The 24,737-nt window shown below is 36.0% G+C and overlaps 1 protein-coding gene across 4 annotated transcripts in view; it reads right to left on the bottom strand.

The window, feature by feature from the left end:
• LOC137489472 (uncharacterized) overlaps window positions 1–24,737 on the bottom strand; it is a 205,072-nt gene that overhangs the window by 43,038 nt on the left and 137,297 nt on the right. The gene's annotated exons all lie outside the window — the stretch shown is intronic.

The raw sequence follows: 24,737 nt of genomic DNA, 5'->3' as shown, positions 1-24,737 counted from the left end.
AATTAATAGTGTCACATGATCCTTCTGAAAAAATAGTATTCCAATGTACTGATTCTCTCCTCAAGCTGTTTTTTTATATATAAAACATTTTAAATAAACATATTTTTAGTATTCTTGATGTATGAAAAGTTTATTTTTAAAAGCATAGTATTTATTTGAAAAAAAAAAAAGTTTGCTCTTTGATGATTGCTAGCAATCAGACATGTTTCTTTAGAACAAAAAGAATTTGTGCAAAAAAAGTATTCTCACTGAGCGTTGTTCAACTGTGGTCAACACGTCATTTAAGTTTTCAAATAAGCCTAAAAGACCTGATTAGCTGCATAAGGTGCATTTAATTAGAGAGTTGAATATATCATTTCTTTTTATATCCTCCTCTATAGCCTACATATAATAGAAGTTGTTTGCTGAAAAACCTTTTTGTAGCAGAAATAAAGCTATGATTAGGCCCACCCGGATTTTTCGCAGAACTCCGCAGATGTTTAGCCTATCATTAATTCTGTTTATTTACTTGAGTAAATGTGTGTAAATCTATATTTATTCAGTTTTTTTTATTAATTTCAGTAATATTATTGACTAATGTGAAAATGTTCATCTGATTTATGTACAATGCAGTTTGTACAGTAATATTTTCTGTCTTACTAGATATGTTACATGAAAAACTTGCTTTATTTACCAAATAAAGTGAATCTAATTGGATTTGCATTTTAAACATTAAATAATACTTTAAAATATATTATTTTTTATTTCATATATTAAGGTTTTAGTTATGATACTCCCAAAATAATTCCGCAGAAATCCGCAGACTTCCACCAAAATTTTCAGCAGAAATAGCAAAAAACATCCGCAGATTCCTCCTGGCCCTAGCTATGATATATTAAATGTGGTGTACAGTGTGACATTTTAGTTGACGAAACTTAGTTTAATTTGCATGTAATGTGGTATCTGAAGATTTGACATATATTTAGAGACACATTTATACTAACACAATGATACTAAAAACCAAAAAAAAAACATTCATTATGATTTCACAAGGAATTTAACTTTCAAATGGCTTTTCTGAAAATTAGTGCTCAGACACACTCTTTAAGTTTAAATTAAATTACACATTTTAGCTAGTCACTTGCATAACACATACTCCAGTTATATGTCATGAAACAAATAATTTATATTTGTGGTAATATGAACTGCTCAAATGCTAATCTTTCTCCTTTTGGTTTCTTGCTTTATTTAAGGGTTCCCACTACAAGGATTAGATTTGGCTACTGCAGTCCCGGTTTGGGCCAGCCTCACTTGTGAAGACTAAAGATGAAGACAACATACAAGAACAATTTCGAGGATGGCGACACACTTTTTATTCCACCTATATATCCCCTTTTATGTGTAAGCAACATTCCACAAGATAAAACAAAAGTAAATGACAGGTTATTTCTTTTAATTTTGTCTGTTTTCTTGGAACATTGTACACAATTTACAACCAGTTTTATTTATATAAATATAGGTCAGAGCAAGAAAATGTTATGTTTTCTTCTGGAGAAAGTCTTATTTCTTTTATTTCGGCTAGAATAAAAACAGTTTTGAATTTTTTAAAAAACATTTTAAGGTCAATATTATTAGCCCCTTTAAGCAATTTTTTTCGACTGTCTACAGAACAAACCATCGATATACAATAACTTGCCTAATTACCCTAACCTGTCTAGTTAAGCTAATTAACCTAATTAAGCCTTTAAATGTCACTTTAAGCTGTATAGAAGTGTCTTGAAAAATATCTAGTCAAATATTATTTACTCGGTTATTAGAAATGAGTTATTAAAACTATTGTGATTAGAAATGTGTTAAAAAATATTTCCGTTAAACAGAAATTAAGGGATTTTATATATATATATATATATATATATATATATATATATATATATATATATATATATATATATATATATATATATCGAATGACAAAATCTGTTTTGTGTCGTGAATTAGAGTTTGCTTAAAAAAACTGGTTATCTCTGAGAAAGTATTATTTTATATTATTGGTGTGTTATTAGTTCAGAGGAGATTGCAAATTGTTGAATGCCATTTATAAAAAAAATGTAAAAAAAAATTGACTACAGACTTTAATAAAATTTTATCAGACAATTATTTTAATTTGTATGATTTTATTTACTACTGTAAATAATGTTTGCTTGGTATTTATTTTGTGTTTGTGTACTCTTTTTTTATTGTAACTCCCTGAAGAAAGTCTTTTGGATACTGAACACATGACTGGTATTATCTTGTATTTAAAAATTATAGTCTTGGAAACATGCATTTTCTTTAACACTATTTAAGAAATTATAAGCATTATAACATGTGCTTACACAAGTGATTTATGTTTTTACCATAGTAAACTATAGTCACCCTTAGTGTACATGTTTTGAAGTACTTGTAAATATTCCTATGGTCTTAATGTAAATGCTGCAATGGACTTTGTATTTAAAATCTTTATTGCACAGTATTTCAGCCATGGTTATAGTACAACTTGTTGGTTTTGTTTTAAACGTAGTAAAACATGGTTATGTGTGATAAAAGTATGTTAATCTATTTGTATGTTTGTGAAAAATATTAATAAATCTTCAACTGTTATTGAGAGTGGTGTGTCGTGTTTATTATAAATAAGCAGCTGCTGCAGCTAGCGGTCCATAAGTATGGAGCAAAACGCCTGAGAACAGCGCCTCCGCGGAGCGGCCGGCATTTCCGGTTGCGTCGTCCTAACATCGGCCGGACAGCGTTTCCGATCATTTGCCGACGTCGCGGCGACATTTTGCCAATTAGCAAACGCTCCCTGAGCGACATCGCGCCGATGGAATTTTGAAAGTCGGCACGACGTCGGCCCAACGTATGTGTGCTGTCTGGGTTCATTTGAGATTATGAAATTTAAGAGTTTTTCAATACTTTTAAGACCCCACGGGTACTCTGGACATGGACCTTTAGCATGCAGTGGGACGGTTTGCTGCTAAGTGTGACATGGCAGGGAAAGAAACAGCACCTCTAAGTCAGAAACCATAATGCTTGACTGAAAAACAGTGGCCACCTCCAGTTTGGCAAAGAGTCCTTACCCCAAATGGAGTTTAAGTATCTGCATTTTTTTGCCATGAGGAATGGAATATGAGATTAAAAGATGGATCAGTGCAGCGGCAGCAGTAATGCAGTTGATGTAATTGTCTGTTGTGGTGAAGGAGCTGAGACGAAAGGTAATCTAAGTACTTACTCACACCTATGGTCATAACTGAAAGGACAAGATCTCGGATACAACCGGACACATTTTACAAAGTGTTATGACCCGCTTGTTTGAGTCGCAGCATAAAAGAGATGAGCCAACAAAATAACCTGAATGCAAATGATTTATTATAAAATGTAACTCATAGAACAATCAATCAAAGCAACCAAAACATGTCTAGGGATACTAATGAAAATAAAGAACTTAGGATATATTCACAACAACACGTTAACTACATGATATAAGTAATGCAAAACAAAACCATAATGTGAAAGAGTCAATGAGATGGCAGGTCTTGACATGAGGACTCCTGAGTAGCCACAGGTCCTGAGGTAGCTAGCACAACAACTTTTATATAGCCATTGATGAGTAATGCAGGCATCCAATCACGATTTACCAAATACTCCAATCTGGATTTCTCATTCAGGGAGTCAAACAGAGAACATCATCCAAAACAACACTAGCTACATGAATACACTGGAGAGTGGAGTAGACGAGATTTCAAGCTACAGAGGTGCTGTTTGCCAGATGTTTATGAAACTGTTCTTCTCTCAGCCGCCATCAATGTGTTTACATAAATGCAAGGAGCGCGGCACATTTACAATTACAATCCCCATCTACTGCAGTGTAGGAGTGTTGGAAAACAGTATACCTATTATACTGTATTATACTGTTATTTATAGCCTATTCAAACATTATTCAGACATGAAACATCCTGTGCACATGAGAAAATGTTTTGCTGCATTCATGTCATGTGTGCAACTTTTTGTCCACGTGTTTCTTAAGCTGCGCCGAATGAGCGAAACTCTGTAGACAATGATCAGATCTGTATGGTTTCTCTCCAGTGTGAATCCTCTTTTGTGTTTTGAGATGCATTAACTGATTAAACCTCGTCACAGTTTGAACACTTGTACGGTCTCTCCAGTGTGAAACGTCTGGTGCAGTTTTTGGAGCTGTAATAAAAGTCTTCTTACACTCAAAGCACATATACTCTTTCACACCAGTGTGGATCTTCATGTGTTCATTAAGGTTTGGTGATTGGTTAAAACTCTTCCCACACTGAGTAGATGTGAATGGTTTCCCTCCAGTGTGGGTCTTCATGTGTTTAATAAAGGTCTGAGGATCTGCTGAAACTCATCCCACATCGAAGCTGCAGTCACACTAGAATTTGAGCATGCGAAATTCTGTTGTACAGCGCTGTGAAAAGGAGCCGGATTAAACAAGATGATCAGACATTTAAAAAGCGAGCGATTGGTCTATATTTTACTAACTGTCCAGAGTAGGGCTGTAACGATACACAATATAAAATCGAAATCGCGACACTCAGATCTACAATCCTGTGTCGCGGTGTGATAAGGGAGAATCGCGACACACCCCGTGATACCTTTCCAATAACGTCACGCGTGCCTGCAAAAGTTGAGCTAATTAACACATTTTTCCGTTCGACATTACAAGCACTGCTCCGTTTAAGCCCTCGCAATATTTAGCCGGGAGAGCTCGCACGGAGCTCTTAGTAAGGGCTGTCTGAATGTGTCAGGAATATCAAAAACAAAACCAACTTAACCCCGCTTGACAACCGACAACGCCAGAAACATTGCCTAGCTGTCAAAGCGGCCGGATTTTCAGCGCATATACGTTGATTTGCTCACACTGTTAATGTGACTGCGCAGAGAGGGATGGGCGTTCACCAGATGTCAGGTAACAGCCACTTTTCTGTAACCGTGCAGTGCGCTTTCTGTTTGAACCTTTGGGAGTGCTGACTGACAGGTGCGTGAGGTCAGAAAACACGACGAAGCTTTCAGTTAAAATAAACACAGTTTCTATAGTTATACTTTATTTAGAGATAAAGGTATATGGCTCTGCATATAATCACTCTATCTTGCTGGAGTTTATAGCCGTTTCGCTTTACTTCAGGACGCATTAACACCGCTCTGAAGGTCTAATCGTTGTTTTAAGTTATCCAGAGCTGTATGAATATACAAATCTTGAATATCACAATAGTATTAAATATTACAATTGTAACAACACAGACAGCAACACTTTTGTACAATCGATACCCAGCTGATTCAGTCGTTTATAAGAGGACCGAGCCTCTTCTTTTTTCCTTGTCAACATAAAGGCATGGTGCGCCTTGTTTTCGGCCACTTGTTTAACTGCAAGGCATACTTAATTTGCGGGATGATAACGTATAACCCGTGCCTACAGACACATTTGCTAAAGAAGCAAAATGGAAGAAGAATATTGCTGTTTGATACAGACCTGTTGATACTAAACCAGCGCTTATGTTGACCTGGATCTGCGTAATAAACGCAACAAATAGGCTTTACTTTTTATTTTACAGCTTAAAACATGTACGCAGATTAATGCAATATCATATTTAAACAAACTGTTTACAAAAAGTCTACATATGCGCGCGTGTTGTTGTCTTTTCATCAGGCAGCGCGCACTTGAACCGCGAGGGAGAGAGAGGAAAGCATAAGCTAAATCAGGACATAATCTTTAAAATAAGGATTTCTATTAAAATGTAAAAGGTTTTGTGATTATAATAATAACAGCGGAGCATTAAATAAATGCATATTTTCCGTGGAGCAAGCAATTTGAGGAAGTCTGCGATTTTTATTTGACGGAAGAAATAAACATATGATTGGAAAAAAAGCCTATGCCGGTTATTAAAAAGAATCAGTCAGTATTTTCGTTTTGTAAAATAAATTAATTATTTAAGTGAAAATAATTTAGGATTCCTATTTATTTTATTCATTTTATTTAGATTATTCTGCTCTTCTGTGCTAAACACTGCAGGTGCGTGAAGATGTTGTTCTGTTCCGCTATTAATATATAAAAATAAATCAGTATTTTAAAATGCAATATTTAATGTGTCATACACAAAACAGACACGTCAATTTGTTTAATATAAAATTAATAGTAATCTGACCAGTTAACCGTTAATAACCGATTAATGAGCGGCGGTTGTCGGTTAGCAAAATTAACGAAATGAGCATCCCTATTTAATTTACTTTTTCTATGCAAGAGAACTTGATTGAAAAATAATTTTCAACATGCTTGAACCATCTAAACAATGGAGTTTAGTTTGGTTTTTCAACAGTATTTTGTTACAAAGAAAACAAAAGTGATATATCTTTGGCTATTTAATTATTTTATATATGGCTATTTATATTGTTAATAATTTGCATAGTTAATATTGTTCTTTGATGTTTAGTTTATAAAGATTTTTCAAATGTTATTTAATTAAAAATAGTTTTAAAAATCTTTCTTTTTCCCACCCCACACGAAAAAAATAAAATAAAAAATCGTGATACGAATCGAATCGTGGGTCAAAAATCGTGATACGAACCGAATCGTGGGTTTGGTGTATCGTTACAGCCCTAATATATATATATATATATATATATATATATATATATATATATATATATATATAAATGCAAATGAAAGAAATAAATTGTTCAAGTATCAGGGAACATCCTAATACACTTAAAATGTTGTTTAAAAAATAAAACAAATTAGTGATGTAGACATTTGACACATTAGCTTTCTCTTCTTTCTTCCTCCATCCCTGTCAGGGGCAAGTTGTAGCTACCTTGTAATGCATTTTTCCACTTCTTTATCAGTGGCGTGGTATGGACATTTGTCCTCACTCCATCTGTGATTAAAAGATAAACAGATAATTAGTAGTGAACAAGTACTAATGTAAAAAAAAAAGAAAAAATTAGGAAAAAAAGTAGGCTACCTACGAAGCAAAAAAAAAAAAACAATAATAAAAAAAAACAAATTAACTTAAAACACTTTGAAATTAGCAAGAGCTTGAACTTACCAGTTTCTTCATTTGTTCAGGCTGCTCCTTTAGTTGATTTTCAAGCTTTTCCAAATCAAATTGGCCAAAGGAAGGTCAAATGTGTTTACATCTGGAATTTCATCACGTCTGTTTTGGTTTTGTGAGAATCAGGCCCAGCTGCTGCTTTATGACGTTGCATGATTTTAAAACTTCAGTCAGTTGTGCTAAAAAAAGAAAAATAACAGATTAGTTTAAATCAACCTGTAGCTTATTCTCATACAACTTCTGTAAATACAACAGTGGGTTAGACACTGCTGATATTCTCTAGTTGATCTTTACTTTCTAGCTGCATTAAACCTTAACAAATTTAGTGATGTCTTCAATTCTTACAAAGACATCACGAGATGCAATAAGTTCTGTCTTGATCTCAAACTGCACTAGAACAAAGACTGTAAATGTTCATAGGTGTACCGAGGGACAGATGCAAAAAAACAAACGTTGTCGCGGGCCAAATTTTACATACATCACACAGACACGTGTGTATATATATATATATATATATATATATATATATATATACAGTTGAAGTCAGAATTGTTAGCCCCCCTAAATTATTAGCCACCGTTTATTTTTTCCACCAATTTCTGTTTAACGGAGAGTTAAAAAAAATTTTCCACACATGTCTAAACATATTAGTTTTAGTAACTCATTTCTAATAACTGATTTATTTTATCTTTGCCATGATGACAGTAAATAATATTTGACTAGATATTCTTAAGACACTTCTATACAGCTTAAAGTGACATTTAAAGGCTTAACTAGGTTAATCAAGTTAACTAGTCAAGTTAAGGTAATTAGGCAAGTTATTTTATAACAATGGTTTGTTCTGAAGACTTAAGGGGCTAATAATTTTGACCTTAAAATGGTTCATGAAAAAATTTAAACCGCTTCTTATTCTAGCCGAAATAAAACATAAGTCTTTCTCCAAAAGAAAATATATTATCAGACATACTGTAAAAATGTTCTTGCTCTGTTAAACATCATTTGGGAAATATTTTAAAAAGAAGAAATAAATCAATGAGGGGCTAATAATTCAGACTTCAACTGTGTGTAGATAGATAGACAGACAGACAGACAGACAGACAGACAGACAGACAGATAGATAGATAGATAGATAGATCATAACAAGAACTGCTGCTTAATTGAATGCATGTAATAGCGACCACCGATGGTTATTTATTGAATAACGTTCATTTTTGTATAGCGGGCCAGATTCTATTGATATTCTGCGGCCCGTAGTTTGGACACGCCTGGTGTACTGGAGAGTACAGTATCTGTGCATCTTCATGGTGGTCTTAAGATTTCTGCCATAGTCATTGATGGTGATGGTACTTGTGGTGCTGCATTGATTTCTGAAATCTTCATACCTGCCTTTTATCCAGCCTCTTTGTTCCAAGTAATTTTTCTTCATCACAATATAGATGTGTCTATACTGTCCCTTAATCAGATACATTTACAAAACAAAACATCACTTTAGTATAGTGCCAGGGCAAAACAGGTTGTAATAGATCAATGACATAATGTTGACAGTATGTGTTTAAAATAATTGCAAACAAACCTGTTCTGTCTTTAGATGTATGACAGGCAATCATCGTCCTCAACTGTCTACCAGTCAGAAATCACAGTTGCGTGTGGATGTTTGAGTCGAGCTTCCTCATATGCATCTATAATAAAACATCACATTGTTGTTAACCTCCCGTAAAGAAAAGTTCAAATCCTGAAATACTATCAAAGTTAATTAATGCATATAATACCTATAGTGTAAATAATCAGTACACAGAAGGTTGCACAAGATTTATTCGGAGATTCATGCAGAGTGACAGCCTTATGAATCTGAGACATAGATTTGTAAGATGGTCAAAATGTATCAGCAGTTTACAGCTTATAATGGACTTTTAGCACACAACTATAGCATGCCTATTCACGTTCAAAAGAGTGTGCCATTGACTTCTTTGGTCGTGATGTGCTGCAAAATGATCTCACTAACCTTTGTTAAACAAGAACAATAAGACTTAACCAACAAATATTGTTACCCATTCATTTAAATCAGAATTTATCACTGTCAATAACATAAAAAAAAAAAAAAACCCATCAAAATCTGCTTTAAGACGTTCAGTTTTACATTAACTGACCATTACAGCTTGAACAAAAGATATAATTGATTCACATAGGCTAACACATATGAATTAAAATGCATAGTAATATATTTCTCTTGGATAATTTAAAGAGAATAGTAAACAGTCGAGTTTCGATCATTTTCGTGACTAACTGCATAAACAAGATAAACAATAATATTTTATTAATCCAAAACGATTAGTTTTTATTTACACATAATCACAGAATTAATACTGTTGGATAAGTATACGCCTGTACAATGATTTTTTTCAACATCCACGGTACTTTATAATGTTAAATCAGGAAAAAAACACGTTTTGCCAAGTTAGTTAATGGATTCGTCTACAGAAACTTTCTTTAACGCAAAGAAAAGCATACACACAAACTCGTTTCATGTTTCTTTAAAATAATTAAAATAGTTTTCAGTTACTACACACGTTACAATCTAACATTGTGTTAAAGGAAAAGGAACTTTCAGACGTGTTTGTAACTGTTAGCGTTAGCATACATTAGCTCCAGTCGTGTTTCTTAAAGCAAGTTACATTTCCTATCAAACTGTTTTAAATTACTAAACGCTGTTACAGCCAAACACCGTGGAAATGTTTTAAGCTCTAAATTCGCTAATTATACAGTACACAAGCAGTAAAAAGCTTACCTTTCTGACTGGAATCCACGTGAAATCATTGAAAAACCAAAGTTTTTCTTCTTGTGATCTTCGTGCCATGGTGGTTGACAACCAGCTTTTTGGAGCATTACCGCCACCGTCTGGATTGGAGTTTGGATCCGGAGTTTAGTAATGCATGTGTTTATTATGAAACCAACTTCTGCTTAAAAAAAAAACAGTCAGCACAGGAGCGTGCTATCTCAAAAATAAGCGAATTTTACATAGTTTTTCTCTAGATGACATGTATAATCTATTTATAAATAATATTGTTTTGTTTGCGTCTAAACATTGCGACCATCCACACTAAATATTCTTTTTTTTTTTTTTTTTGCTATCGTACCATGAATATTTTCTCAAATTATCATTAAACGTGGAGCTAACAGATTACTAGATAAAATAAGAACTTAATCGGTTGCCATCAGCCGAGTCCTTGCCAGAAGCGGCCAGGATATGGAATCGGGCCAGTGCTTTACAGCCGCATCACAACTGCATGTGCGTGAGCGAGCTGCGGGCCGCACTCGGCCCGGATAACACTCGCCGATGCCGAGTCGGAGCCGGAGGCGCCGGGGGGCAGCCGAGCTCGGGCCGATTACTGCCTGCTATCTGGGTAGATTGTGTCAAAGCAGCTTCACATAAATGGTCATAGTAACTGGAACAGTGTGGTTCAGTAACTGGAACAGTGTGGTTCAGGTTTTAGTCTTTAAGTTCAGTTCAGTTCAGTGTGATTTAGTCATTACTGAGAGTTCAAACACTGAAGAGCCAATTCATCGATGCGTAGCTCTACCAATCCTGAACCATGCGAGGCAGTGGCGACAGCGGAGAGGGAAAAAAAAAACTTCACCTGATGGGAGTGAAGAAAAAAAACCTTGAGAGAACCAGACTCAGTTGGGCACGACCATTTTAATTTCTCCGCTGGCCAAAAGTCTTGTGCAGAACTTCATTCGCCATAGTTTAGGCTGGAAGATGGCCTCAGCGAAGACTCGTCTGTCCCTGGAGCGTTGCTGGAATCAGACTCATGTTCTCCACTCCCCACGACCATCAGCGCAGCAGCAGCTCAGGATATGGCCTGGTCCCGGATATGGAATCCTTGGGATCATCACGTCGCTGGTCTTGGATCCAATCAGTGACTCCGCATAATCTGAGGACCTCGGGATGAGTATCCCCAGGTGAAAAATAGAGAATAAAGAGAATAATTAGCGTAGCTGCTGTTCATAGTGTATATAAGCAAGATGTAGAAGCCAGTGTGGAACCTGCTAGGTGATGCATTGAGTGTATGCTTTACTAAACAGATAGGTAGATAGATAGGTAGATAGAACCCATTAAGTTACCCTGTGTGGTGAAATATGAATCTATTCTTTTGCAAAATACAAGAGAATCCTTTACCTAAACTCTAGCTAAGAAATATAGCGAAGAGAGGATCTGGTTTATCTTTGGTTAATTAGGGTGATTAAATAAAGGTGATCCAGCACAGCACCTATACTTTCCATAAACCACAACAGCATGTATATGCTCCGACACTATGTTTAGTAGTACATTAATTTACTTAGAGGTTTTTATTCAGTTGTTTTGGAAGTAGTTTATCAAGACAGCACAGTAAATCACTCTTGTTCCAGCAGATGGCAGCGTCTCCATTGTTTTCGTAAAGGGCTTTCTGTGGTAACGTGACTAAAAGCACTCTCTGGTCTTTGCATTTCTTGAACACAATCGATCCGCACATTTGAATTGATGCAAGTTTCTGAACTGCTCTGACACAGACTTGTGTTTTGTCTTGTTAAAAACAGCTGAATATTGCCTATAGTTTGTACGAAAGAGTATAATTATCATGACAATGTAGAAGTTCATATTTGGATATTACATATATTAAAATGTCATATATGCAGCATTTAGAAATATTGCAAAAATGGCAGATTACACACATTTATTATTTATTTATTTTTAGTTAAATATGTTCATGGTCCTTGTCTTGTATGTGAACTCTTAGTTCACTTCCTGTCTGATGTGTCATTTTGTAGTCAGTTTGTATTTTTTTCTTGATTGGTTTCTCGACTGTTCCCAAGTGTATGGTTGCTTGGAAAAACTTTATCTTTCTTCAATATGTATAAAAAAGTACACCCTTACTTATTGTTTGCACTAACTTTGTTCACCTAGTGGTGAAGTGTATGCTTTTTTAAGCGTTTGTGCTGCTCTCTGCCTGTGTTATTCTTAATGTCAGGAACTGAACTCTTCTCTTTTCGTGTTTGTGTCTTCATGATTACATTAAATTGTATTATCTATCAGCTGATGCCGTCATCCAAAGCCCCTTACAAGTGAAGACAATGGAAGTAATCAAACCAACAAATGCGTAAGTACTATAACAAGTTTCATTTGTTGCTTTAATAAACATCTTTAATGAACATATTATTCTCCCTCTGTCCCTGACTACGTATTATGACAACTAGGAATCCTAAACCTGAGTTATGAATATATTGTTTTTCTTTTAATACTGCTGGACATGTGCTAATGTTCAATAATACAACATATATCGTGATAATGAACATGTATGTGTGATATTGTTATCAAGGGGGGAACAGATACAGAGAATAATTATGTATGTTTAAACTGTTACAGTCTTTTTAAGAATATGCAGACTAGAGATTTAATATATTTCAACTTTTCATGTTTATCTGGTCTACCACACAGTCAATGACTATTTATAGACCCCTTCATTAACACTGACTGTACAAAAAGGTTCAAATGGTTATCATTAGTTCATTTACTGTCAGTTTCCTCAAGCGGTTTGAGTTGCTTTAACTTATTGGGTTTTCAGTACTCAGTTGGTTTGAGTTCTCTTCATTTGTCGGGTTTTACTGTGCTCAAACTGCTTCGTTTACTCAAATGGATTAAGTTCAAAGTACTCATTAGGATTAGTTTTTGAACTTAAATAGTTTGTTGCAATCGGTTTCCTCAAATGGTGTGAGTTACCTTAACTTACTGGGCTTTACAGTGTGTTAACTGCTGATTTGAATGCAATAACTAACATTCACTAATGACACCTCATTGTAATGTTTCAATTGTTTCTTGAAATATTTGTTTACAAAAGCATTTATATTCAACAACATGATAAAATATACTGCATTCCACACAATTCCTTTATGTTGAGTCAACACAAATAAATTAAGTTAACCTAAATGTTTTTGTCAATTTAATTTAATAGCTTAAAAACAAGAATTGTGTTGATTTGGCTTTTTTTGAATAAGTAGTTTGAACAACCAGATTTAAATAAAAAAATATATATTAATTACTCCTATTAAAGTAACTTGTAAAAAGTTTGTTGATATCGTGATATATCGTATATTGTGATAAAATATTTTACATTTAATCAGAACATGTGAAATGAAAACAAGAATAAACCTTGTCAATAGCTTTACCAACTTCCGCATAGTTCCCAGGATTTTGAGAGACTTTGAGTGTCTAATGAGTTCAGTAAAAAAGCTTTGCTGTGTATTATTGCGTTTGTTATTATTGCATTATTTCCCCCCTGCCGATGACATGACTTTATGTCTATGATTGGACATGGCCACTGGAGCTTCATAACAGGCAATAACACTTTCAGCACAGTGTGTCTAATGTCATACATGATTACTCTCGTCATGGGGGTGAGAAAAATAATTGAAACTGTTTTAGCTATGATGTAGATTTAGCTCAGAGCTCACACAGGATAAGTGCTTTTGTTGAGCTGCAAAATGGCTCGATCTCCCGATGAAGAAAATGACTATTGAAGGTCTATGCTGGGATTTTCAAGAATGGGTTTGGAGTCAAGAAATTATGAAGATGATGGTAACTTAGGAAAAGCAAGTTTATTTCTATGGCACATTTCATACACCGTGGCGATTCTAAGTGCTTTACATAAATAGTAATAAAAAAGAAAAGTTAAAGAAAATAAAAACAGTTAATAAAAATGATTAAAAGAAGACTTCACCCAGGGCAGACTGCACCCGGCTTTGGGGTTGTCTGGGTCCTGGTCCTCTTCTGATGATGCTAGCTGAGACACTACAGAAACCGTTGAGTGGACTGCAGCCAGCTATGTTCCTTGGCCACCTTTCGGCGATTTACTTTTGGCATGGCCTCCTTTTGGGCCAAGGCAGAGAGCTCCGCATGCTGCTTCTGGTGCCTGTCTAGCCAGGCCTGCGTCCTCCGACAGCCGGGCACCAGACATATCGTCTTTCGCTTGTCCACACGGCCAGAAGCTAGCGAGAGCAAAGGCCTCTTCTCCTCTGAGTTTAGCATCTTGTGAACCGCTGACAGGCATGCACCACTTAAGGGCAGCTTTACTGCACCAGTAATGTGAGCCTTTGCATGGCTTTCTTTTCTTTTAAAAGAACCATAAAACTATTGAACGGCACCATTTGGGCAGCTTCACTGTGTCCACCATGAGGAACTTTGCACGTCTTTTTGCTGTGGGTGTGCGCACTTGACAGGACTGAACCAGACTGGAGAATTTGTCATCCTCACCCTTTTCTGCTTTTTGGCAGAATATTCCGCTGGCAGGTCAGAGATGAATGGTTTTGGGCAGATACCTCCAGGCTCGAGACGTTCCAACAGGTAGGCCAGGAAAGGAAGCCTCCAATCGGGCATGACCTGGTGTTTTGGAGCCTGGGTCAACAACTCAAGCGTCAAGCGTGTTCTGTCGAGCAAAACCACAAGTTAAGACCCACCATCCTCTAACTGGACCTTTGTCCCTTCAGAAGCTCGCTTGAATAAGCCACCATCCCCAGACTGACTCCACTTGCTCTTGCCCAGCTAAAGCTTGCCCGGGGATTGGTCACTCATCTGGGGCTTGGCACTGGCTGTCAGGGGCCCTGCTCTGAGTTGATTTCCAGGAGCTCTTACCTGGCCAAAGCTTGCCCAGCGATCAGTCACTCTTTCGGGGGTTTGTCTCAGCTCTCAAGGCCCTCCTTCCGAAACATTTCTTCCATAACCAAACTGAGACCAACTCTGGCCAGAAAATCATCATCTTTTCCAGGGCAAGCACAAGCTCTGCAGAAGTCCCTAGAAGAACACCTGTTTTCCAGCAGTGCTGGGCACCTCACATTTAATACCGGGAACACAGACTTAGCTAACCGCATCCACCAGCCAGATGTGCCATTGGTGACCCAAAAGACCTGTCGGTCGCAACATTTAAGTTTGGAGTTGGCTCTGGTGCACCAACCTCTCCCACTTCTTCCACCTGGCTATATTCAAATTCAGAGGTGGCTGCGGTGCTACAACCGCTCATAGTATAGCCCAGGGGTTGTTGTAGATAGTTTAAAGTTGTAAAACAGGTATTATAGAGTCTAAATCAGCAGAGCATTTAAGGATTGTGCATATATGTGTGCGTGCATCATTATGTAAGTACCCAAAATCATTGCAATATGTATCTATATGGACTTTCACATAATCATACTCATTAGGGCTGTAACATGCCAATGCATACATTTTGGCTAAACGGTTGTATTATTGTTAATATGTTCGTCCGTCGAGTTATTTGGCACATATGATATGTTTTTGATGCATATTATGCTTGATTGAAACATAATCGGACGGCGATAGTGCAACTAGCGCATGCACAGTGAGTTGCTCATAATTAACCTGAATGCACGAGTGCAGCAGCTGTGTTCACGTGTACAGTGCATGCACAGCACTAGTCTTTTTTTATATATATTTATTTATTGAGTTTTTGCATTTACAGTTTAAATCATTACATTACTCCTGCCCTACCAAAACCACGGCGTTGAAAGAAGAAGAAAATATATATATATATATATATATATATATATATATATATATATATATATATATATATATGTAGTGGGATTACCTGGTGTCTCCAATAGATTTTTCTATTATCCAATCGTATAACTCTTGGGTGTGTATATAAGGGAGGATTTGGGTGTGTGTTTGTGTACTGAAGCGCTTGTGCGTCACTACCGGAGTCCCGCTGGTCCCGCCTCTGCCCCTTCCGTTCCTGCAGCGTCTGCGGATAAGATTGGCTGTAGCCTGTGTTGCTGTCACCCCAGCTGGATCGCGTTTTATTCCTGGGCTTTGTTTTAATCTATAAATGCGTCCGTGAGTGCATGTTGCTAACGTGGCTCGCAAACTAGAGGAAGGATAACTGCATGTGGGCACACAGAGGGAGCAGCATTAGTGATATTGCTGCTTTATAGACTGCTGCTTATAAACCACTGCTTTATAAACCACTGCTGCTTTTATAGACCACTGCTTGATACTGCTGCTTCATACTGCTGCTTCATTACTGCTGCTTTATATTGCTGCTTTGGAGTCCGTTTGATGCAGCTTCATTTGTCTGATACCGGATTCATGTGCGAACCTTAACGTGAAGATTCCAACTATTGTGCTGTGAAGCACAGACTCAAATTGCCTTCACATTGAGTACTTGCATACTAGTAGTAGCTGATACATTTTGAGTGCGTGGATTCATTTGTGTTTTCTGGGCTTCATTATTTTTCTTTTCGTGCCGAATTCATTGTTTGATTTGTGCTTCCTGTGGGAAGTTTATTCTTTTTGAGTTAATTGATTTATTATTATTAATATTACTGTTTTTTGAGTTTCTCTTGCATGTAGATTTTTATGAATCTCTCTTGGGGAATTTCTGTGTTCTTTTGTGTGAGATTGTGACTGTACAATTGTTAATTGTAATTTTTTGTTTTGTAGGAGCTGAGGCTTCCAGGCAGGCCATTAGTTGTCCATCGTGCGATGGTGGGATATGACACTGAGTGCAGTGTGTGTGTTGTGTGCTCACGTATGCTTGTGTGCGTGTGTGTGGTGCACTTGCGGTAAGACCATTTGTAATTTTGTAGAGTTTGGTGCTACGTAACTAGCTTACCTGCCACTCCTCCCATTGTTGTTGTTGTTGTTATTTATGTAAATGTGCGGCTACTATCAGCTACCAAGTTTTTTAAAAGTGATTTATATTGGATAAATACGAAAAATAATAAAGTTTTTTTTGTATTTTTGGTATTCACGTCTCATGCCTTTTTCTTCACACAAAGAACCTGTGTTAAATTCCCTATATATATATATATATATATATATATATATATATATATATGCACATACACACATACATACACTGTTAAAAATTGTCCCGTTAAAAAACAGTAAAATACTGGCAGCTGCAGTTGCCAGCAATGTACTGTTATTTTACAGTATGTTGATGTAAAAATACATGGACTACATTGATTTACACAATACTCAAGTGAACTCAGTCTGCTCACTGAAAGCAACTGCCTCAAATTGGCCAACTGCTGAATGAGTTTATGAAGTAATGTGCTATATATGCTTAGAAGCATAATCATAATGATAACTTATTTTTGTTAATTAGATAAGTTCGTTTTAATTCTAATGTCTTATTTTTCACAACAGCACACATACATGTAAATCTGGAATCACCAGAGAGATTCTGACTGCATCAGCAACTAAACAGCCGCTTTCTTTAAATAAAGAAACATACAGAATAACATCAGCAGTTCATTGTTCATCTTTAACTCATACACTGGCTCTACTCTCCTCCACAACGGTGACAGACAGAAGAAATTAGCTTCAGGTTTTACAGTAAAATACTGTTTTTTCCTTGATTTAACAGTAATCTACTGGCAGCTGTGGTTGCCAGCAATCTACTGTTTTTTTACAGTCTACTTCCGTAGTGTAAATTAACAGTATATTACTGTTAAAATACATTTTTACACTGTGTTTTTACCTCTCACACCTTTAACCCTTTAAACCCCAGAGCATATACTTCAGTTTTTATTGAAGTGTCCACACTACTGAGTGTTCAAGAAACATGGAGCAAAGCTGAAGTAAATTCATTAATTAACTGACTAATTAAATGATAATTGAGGATTAACAATGAACAAATGAAGAAATACTGAAGGGAAAAAACAAGAACAGAACATACAAAACTTTAGTCACAGCTTTATAATGAAATAACCTGAAGAACAACAAATGATTAAATCATTTAAATGATCAGCGGATGATTAAACAACTCTACAAACATCATCACCAGCTACACTTATTACTTAATACATGTATTTTTGTATAACATCTACTAAAGTTCTTCTTGAGAAAAAAGATAAAGTTTTACGTCACCATCATGGAGAACAGAGTTTGCTTTAGTTGGGCTCTTAGCCCTGTCATATTTGACATTTATATATCTAGGCTGCTGCATTTGATAAGAACTTTGTTTAAAAAGCTCCTTTGTTGAGGCAAGCCAGCTAAAAACCTAAATAAGATCTGGTGATGTTCATGTTGCTATTAAATGGCAGAGTCTGATCTCATTTAGTATAATAAAATTTACTGCTCCTATTCAATGTTAAATCTATTGTTTTACATTGTATGTCTATATATGGCAATGATTTCTGAAAGTTTTTAAGAATATCTTGGACAATAACATTGGTCTATTGCACTCAGAGAGACATCAATAATCAGCATATGAACCTCAATAATGGTGACAACTAACAAAATTAACAGTTTAACTCACAAACAGGCAACTGAAAGTCTAAACATAAACAACAGCAGAATCAAACACAAATAAAGAAAACTGTTAGACCATTATACAACATTTATTTATACCGCAATGCATGCTGGGATATTTGTACCGTGCCACTCCCATCATGCATTGCAGCATGAAACATTTGAGATGTTACCGTTGTTGAGATACAAGGTCAGATTCATGAGGTCTGAGTGTGTATTTGTCACAACTTAACTGTTAAGTAATTACAGAGGTATCTTCCACTTCTCATTAATTAAATTAATACCTGCAACTAAGCATAAAATCTATTGCATGAGGCCCTTCTTCCAGATATATAACAAAACATTTATCAGAACTAATTTCAGACAAATAGATTTCTCTATTTATTAACTTTCCAACTTGATTGTTATAATACAAGCATTTTGTTAACTCTTAATTATTTACTCTTAATTATAATAATTGGAGAGTCTGAATTAATTAGTTCAAGGGTGAAGAGCCCAACTAAACCAGCCCCTCACTCCATTACGGTGACACAAAAACCACCTTAATTTCTGTTGGATCTCAATGAGAATAGTATGGAAGTCAAATCAGTCAGTAATAAGTGTGTCTGCTGTTGTTTGTGGAGTTGTTTAATGATCCTCTGCTGAGACTGAAGCTGTTTTATTTTATTTGATTTTATTTAATGTTGTAACTCAAGTCACTGTTTGTGTTTCTTGTTTATTTTCTTCAGTAATTGTAAATATTAACAGCAGGTGTTCATCAGTGTCTGAATTCACTCATTAGTGTTCATTAAAACTGTCAGGTGAACTATATTAGTTAACTAGTTTATGAAATAGTGAACAAGGACACAAAGTGTGATTTCAAACACAGACTTCAAAACATCGAATCTGAACTCTGTTAGCTCACAGTTTTCTGCAGTTGGTTACTTTCTCGAAAACAAAAATGTTACCCAGAAAGCACTGTTTTTAACAGAATATTACTGTTTTAGTGAAAAAACATTATTTTACCGTAGAATCTGACCATTTTTTAACAGCAATTTTTTACAGTGTACAGACATATACACATCATTCCAGAGTTCCTGAGTTGACAGTGAGCAAATGTGTACCATATTTGTTCAGTCCATATGTCGTCATTTAACATTTGAGGCTTGGTAACATCCAAAAGAGGGAATATACAAAAGAGGTTCATCTTAATACAAAAAGAAAAGAAAAAGAATAATGAATAAAATGGGAGAAAAAAAATCAACAAATTAATTAATAATAATTATAATTTTTTTAAAAAAGCGGTCGTATTCTCTTGAATCACAAAACCTTCCAGATATAGCAAAGTTGACAGTGAGGAAATACATTGTCATATTTTTAGTCAATATGTTCTCATTTGACATGAGGAGTTTAGTAACATCCAAAGAGTATAATAGAAATAACGTATAAGAGAAAATAAAATGAAAATAAATACATTTTCTAAAGGCCAGGGAGTTCTTCAAAGTATTTCATAAAGGGGGAGCATTTGTCTAGGAACTTGCGTTTCGATCCTCGATTCATGTATTTAATCTTTCCAATAGAATGTAAGACATCACTTCCTTTATCCAGCCAGCATGCGTTGGGGGGTCTACCTTTTTTCTACTTGAATAATATTAAAGTCTTGCTAGTAGTGTAGTGAAGGCAATAACTGAAAGTATGTCTTTACTGAGATCAATATTCTCTCTTGGAATCCCCTTCCAAAACTCTTCTAACTTGGAACAAAACCAGAACATATGAGCAGTGGTATCGGGTGATTGTGAACATCTACCACATGCAGGGCTAACATTTGGGTAAATTTTGGCTAATTTAGAGTTAGTGAAGTGTAGCCTATGGAGAACTTTAAATTGAACTAAACCATGTCTAGCACATAGTGAGGATGAATGCACCTGAGTTAAGGCACCTGCTCATTCTAGATCTGAAAATTCTCTATTTAAATCACTTTGCCAAGCTTCATGAATAAACTCCAGGTTCTGTGGGTTTATAGATGTAATAATTGAATAAATGCTTGAGATGAGTCCTCTGCTTTGTGCGTTCAGCTCAAGCTAATTCTCAATGGGTGATCTAGGGGGTATTTCTGGAAAGGAAACAAATACCTTCTTGATGAAACTCCTAATATGCAGATCTGGGTAACGGGAAATGTCCTACAAGCTCTTCAAAAGAGCAAAAAGTATTGTTTAGTATAAATCTTTTAGAAACCTAATTCCCCTTTCCTGCCATGTAGAAAAAGCAGAGTCCATGTAAGACGGCGGGAATAGAATGTTAGAGACTACAGGACCCAAAATGGAAGCTGATTGTAGACCAAAATGTCTTTTAAACTGGGACCAGATTTTAAAGGTGTGAATTAATACGGGATTAGGAGAGGAGAAATAATTATTTCCCATTAGAGAGAGTGAAGAGCAAACGAGGGAGCTAAGTTTGAATTTAGAGCAAGATTGTTCCCCTTGTACCCACACAGGGGTATTTGGGGGATCCACACTAGGTAACCAGTATATTGCTGTCTGGATATTACTTGCCCAGTTATAAAATAAAAAGTTAGGTAGTGCCATCCCTCCCTGACTTTTTGATCTTTGCAATAAAGCCTTCCTGATGCGAGGAGTTTTGTTCCACCACACAAAGGAGGAGATTAAACTGTCTAGTAAAAAAATTCTTCTTTGAAGGGGATAAAGGAAGAGTCTCTAAAGGAAGGTGGAGTGATTGGGAAAAACTCACTTGTGTTAATGTTTAGGTTAAAGCCAGAGAATTTGCCAAATTTTTTTATTAATGACACAATTTTAGGTATTGACATGACTGGGTTTGATACATATAGCAAAACATCATCGGCATATAGGGAAATTTTATTCTCTGTACCATATCGCATAATACCTTTAAAGTCAGGGGACTGACGAAGCCTAGCAGCTAATGGTTCAATTGATATTGCAAATAACAACGGTGAGAGGGAGCACCCCTGTCTGGTGCCTCGATGCAATGGAAATATTCAGAGTATACATTGTTTGTGCATACTGAAGCAACCGGAGAGGCATATAACAGTTTGACCCATGAAATAAAGTCTGTAGGAAAGCCAAACTGTTTAAGGGTGTAAAAAAGGTATTCCCACTCTAGTCTATCAAACGCCTTTTCAGCATTGAGAGATATTATTGCTTCTTGTTCACCTGGGGTAGAATGTGTGTATATTACATTATATAAACGTCGTAGATTGTTAAAAGAATTATGTCCGCAAATAAATCCAGTTTGGTCATTAGAAATTACAAAAGACATGACAGGTTCTAGGAGTAATGCAATAATTTTTGATAAAATTTTAAAGCCCACATTAAAAAGTGAAGTTGGCCTGTATGATTCGCAATGAGTAGGATCCTTGTCTTCCTTTGCTAAAAGAGAGATAGAAGTCTGTGTAAGTGTAAAGGGAAGTGCTCCAGCAACAAAGGACTCGTTATAAACTTCCACAAGAAGAGGGCCCAGTAAAGTTGCAAACTTCTTGTAAAACTCTATTGGGAAACCGTCAGGTGCTGGAGCTTTACTGCTTTGCATTGCTGCAATAGCCTCCAAGACATCTGAGACTATAACAAGTCTTCCCAGATCAGAATTAAAGTCAGAACTTATAGTGGGTAAGTCAATTTTTATAAAAAAAAAGAATCTAAAAGTGTAAGATCGTTGGGATATTCTGAGGAGTATGAGGTGGAGTAAAAATGGACAAAACTCTCATTAATATATTAATATTAGTATATGCCATAGATCCAGAAGTAGCCTTAATGCTAGTAATCATCCTTGAATTACTTAATTGACGAGACTCAAAAGCCAATAGTTTACTCGCTCTGTCCCCAAATTCATAAAATGTATGACGAGTTTTTAATAACCTCTTCTCTTCTTGTGATGTTGAAAGCAAATTATATTCTGCTTGAAGACTAATTCTTTCCTTATATAAATGAGGGCAAGGAGAGATGGCATACTGTTCATCCAACTTATTAATAGCCTCTGAAATATACCTAAGCCGAGCAAGTTCCTTCTTTTTCACATATGAAGAGAAAGCAGTTATTTAGCTTTTAATGCCTTCCATAATATAGATCTAGATACATCAGGTGTGTCATTTAACTCCAAATAAATCTTAATCTTATTGGTTAAATAATTCATAAATTCTTCATCTGCCAAAAGCAAAGAGTTTAGTGTCCAGGGCGTAAAGGGGGAATGCTTAATTGGTATTTTAAGTACAAAAGAAGACGGGGCATGATCAGATATAATAATGCTATGATACTGTCGTAATTCGACTTCCTATCAATTAGAAATGATCAGACTGGAGGTTTTGAATATCAGAAAATAGACTTTATATTCCATAATAAAGCCGAGAAAGAGCAGAGCAGACCCCAGAGCATTCTGAAGTCTCTCCTGGACAATTCCTATCTTTGGTTCTCTCTTTCTCTGCTCCTTCTAAAGTCTCTGTGTTTTCAACAATCTTTATACAGGTTATTTTCCACACCCCTAGGTGTCTTGTTTTAACTTTTAACCATTTTAGGATAGTTTTTTTTGGCCCTGTTATTCTTGGCTCCCAGCCAGCTTGCTATGGTCGGCGAGATGTCACAGGTCTATGTCCTGTCAGCAACTGTTTTGAAACCAAAGTTCTCTCTCCATAGATGCAACTTATGCAAAAGGACTAAGTGTTTACATACACTGTCATGATAGCATAATCACTTGATAACATGTTACTCACTATAGCTTCTGACACATATAGCTTCATACAAGTATTTAACATATATAACCAGTGCTTTACATATTCAGTTATTCTACACAGTCATTCTTCAGCATGGCTTTCTCCTAACGTTGCTCCTGTGCAGGCATACTCATCTTACACAGTATTTTTAACACATGCTGGCATGTTTGCTGCAAACACTACATACATTTTGAGAAGAGAAAATTAACTGCTTTACACTCAGAAAATACTTCACACTGAGAGAATAGAAATCTTCTTCAATACATACTAGATGAAACCAGGGGAAAGAGACTCTTATCCACTAAAAAAAGTCAATGCGGCTGTACGAGTGATGTATCGGAGAAAAAAAGGAAAATGTTTTGGAAGAAGGGGAATAAATCTCCAGGGGTCTAATAGTCCAAATTGATTAGAAAGATTCTTGATATTTATAGCTGCTTTGGAGGGCTGTATAATTTAAGAAGAGGATCTATCCAAGAATGTGTCCAAGACGCAGTTGAAATCCCCACCTATAATTAATTCATAACCATCAGCTATTGGAATAGAATTGAACACTTTATTGAAAAAATTGCTATCGTCAAAGTTCGGGGCTTAAATATTAACAAGAATCACTTGCTTGTCTAGCAGACAACCTACAACAATCACATAATGACCATGAGGGTCACTGATAGCCTTTTCACTGGTGAAATTAATATTTTTCCTGATGAGAATAGCAGTACCTCTGCCCTTTGCATTGAATTTTGAATGAAATACTTGCCCCCCTACCCCCCCCCCAGCTCCGCCTAAGTTTAATTATGTCTGAGTTTAGAATATGAGTCTCTTGCAGAAAAATAATGTCACCTTTTAATTGCCGTAAGTGAGAAAAAAACTTTCCCTCTTTTCAAAACATTGTTTCTGCCTCTCACGTTCCATGTTATGAAATTAACAACACATTGATTAAACCTAGATATGATACCAAAAAGTAGTTGTAGATAAATGACAAATTACCCAGTTTATGGTGAACAACACAAACATTTTAACTCCTTTCATGATGTGATCAGTGCAAGGTACAAATAAAAGAGAGAAACACCGTGTAACCACACCCCCTCCCCCCACCCATGTCACAACCAGCATTGAACAAAACCTGTCTGCTGGAATACAAACAACCATAACTCACCAGCTTGTGTTTCTGCTCCAATAGGACAATTTTTTTTTACAAATAACAGAAACAAGGAACATTTGAACTTGAACTTATACAGAGTGTGTGACAGAATAAGCCTACATTTAAATTAACTTACAGTTAGTCTTTCCAGCTCTCCATCCTCTGGAACGATTAGGTATATTTAACTCTCCGCTGAGACTGGTTGAGTAAAAATAAATAAATACCCATTTCCTACCACGATGTGCCTCATTTGGTGACGGGGGAAGAATTCCTTTAACAAATCCCATAGCCTGCTGCGGACAGTCAAAGAAATGTCTCGTTGCGTTGTGATTTATTCGTAGCCGTGCAGGGAAGAGCAAGCCAAATTTAATGCCTGCGCCTCTGAGTTGAACCTTGACCGAGTTAAACGCCGCTCTTCGTTTTGCTACCTCAGCGCTGACATCGGGGTAAAAGTGAATGCGTGTTCTTTTGTACAACACATGTCCCTTT

The sequence above is a fragment of the Danio rerio genome, chromosome 4 (assembly GCF_049306965.1).
Source record: "Danio rerio strain Tuebingen ecotype United States chromosome 4, GRCz12tu, whole genome shotgun sequence".
NCBI lineage: Eukaryota > Metazoa > Chordata > Actinopteri > Cypriniformes > Danionidae > Danio > Danio rerio.
Note: the sequence above shows the minus strand (reverse complement) of the source record. Positions and strands in the feature narration are given on the sequence as shown.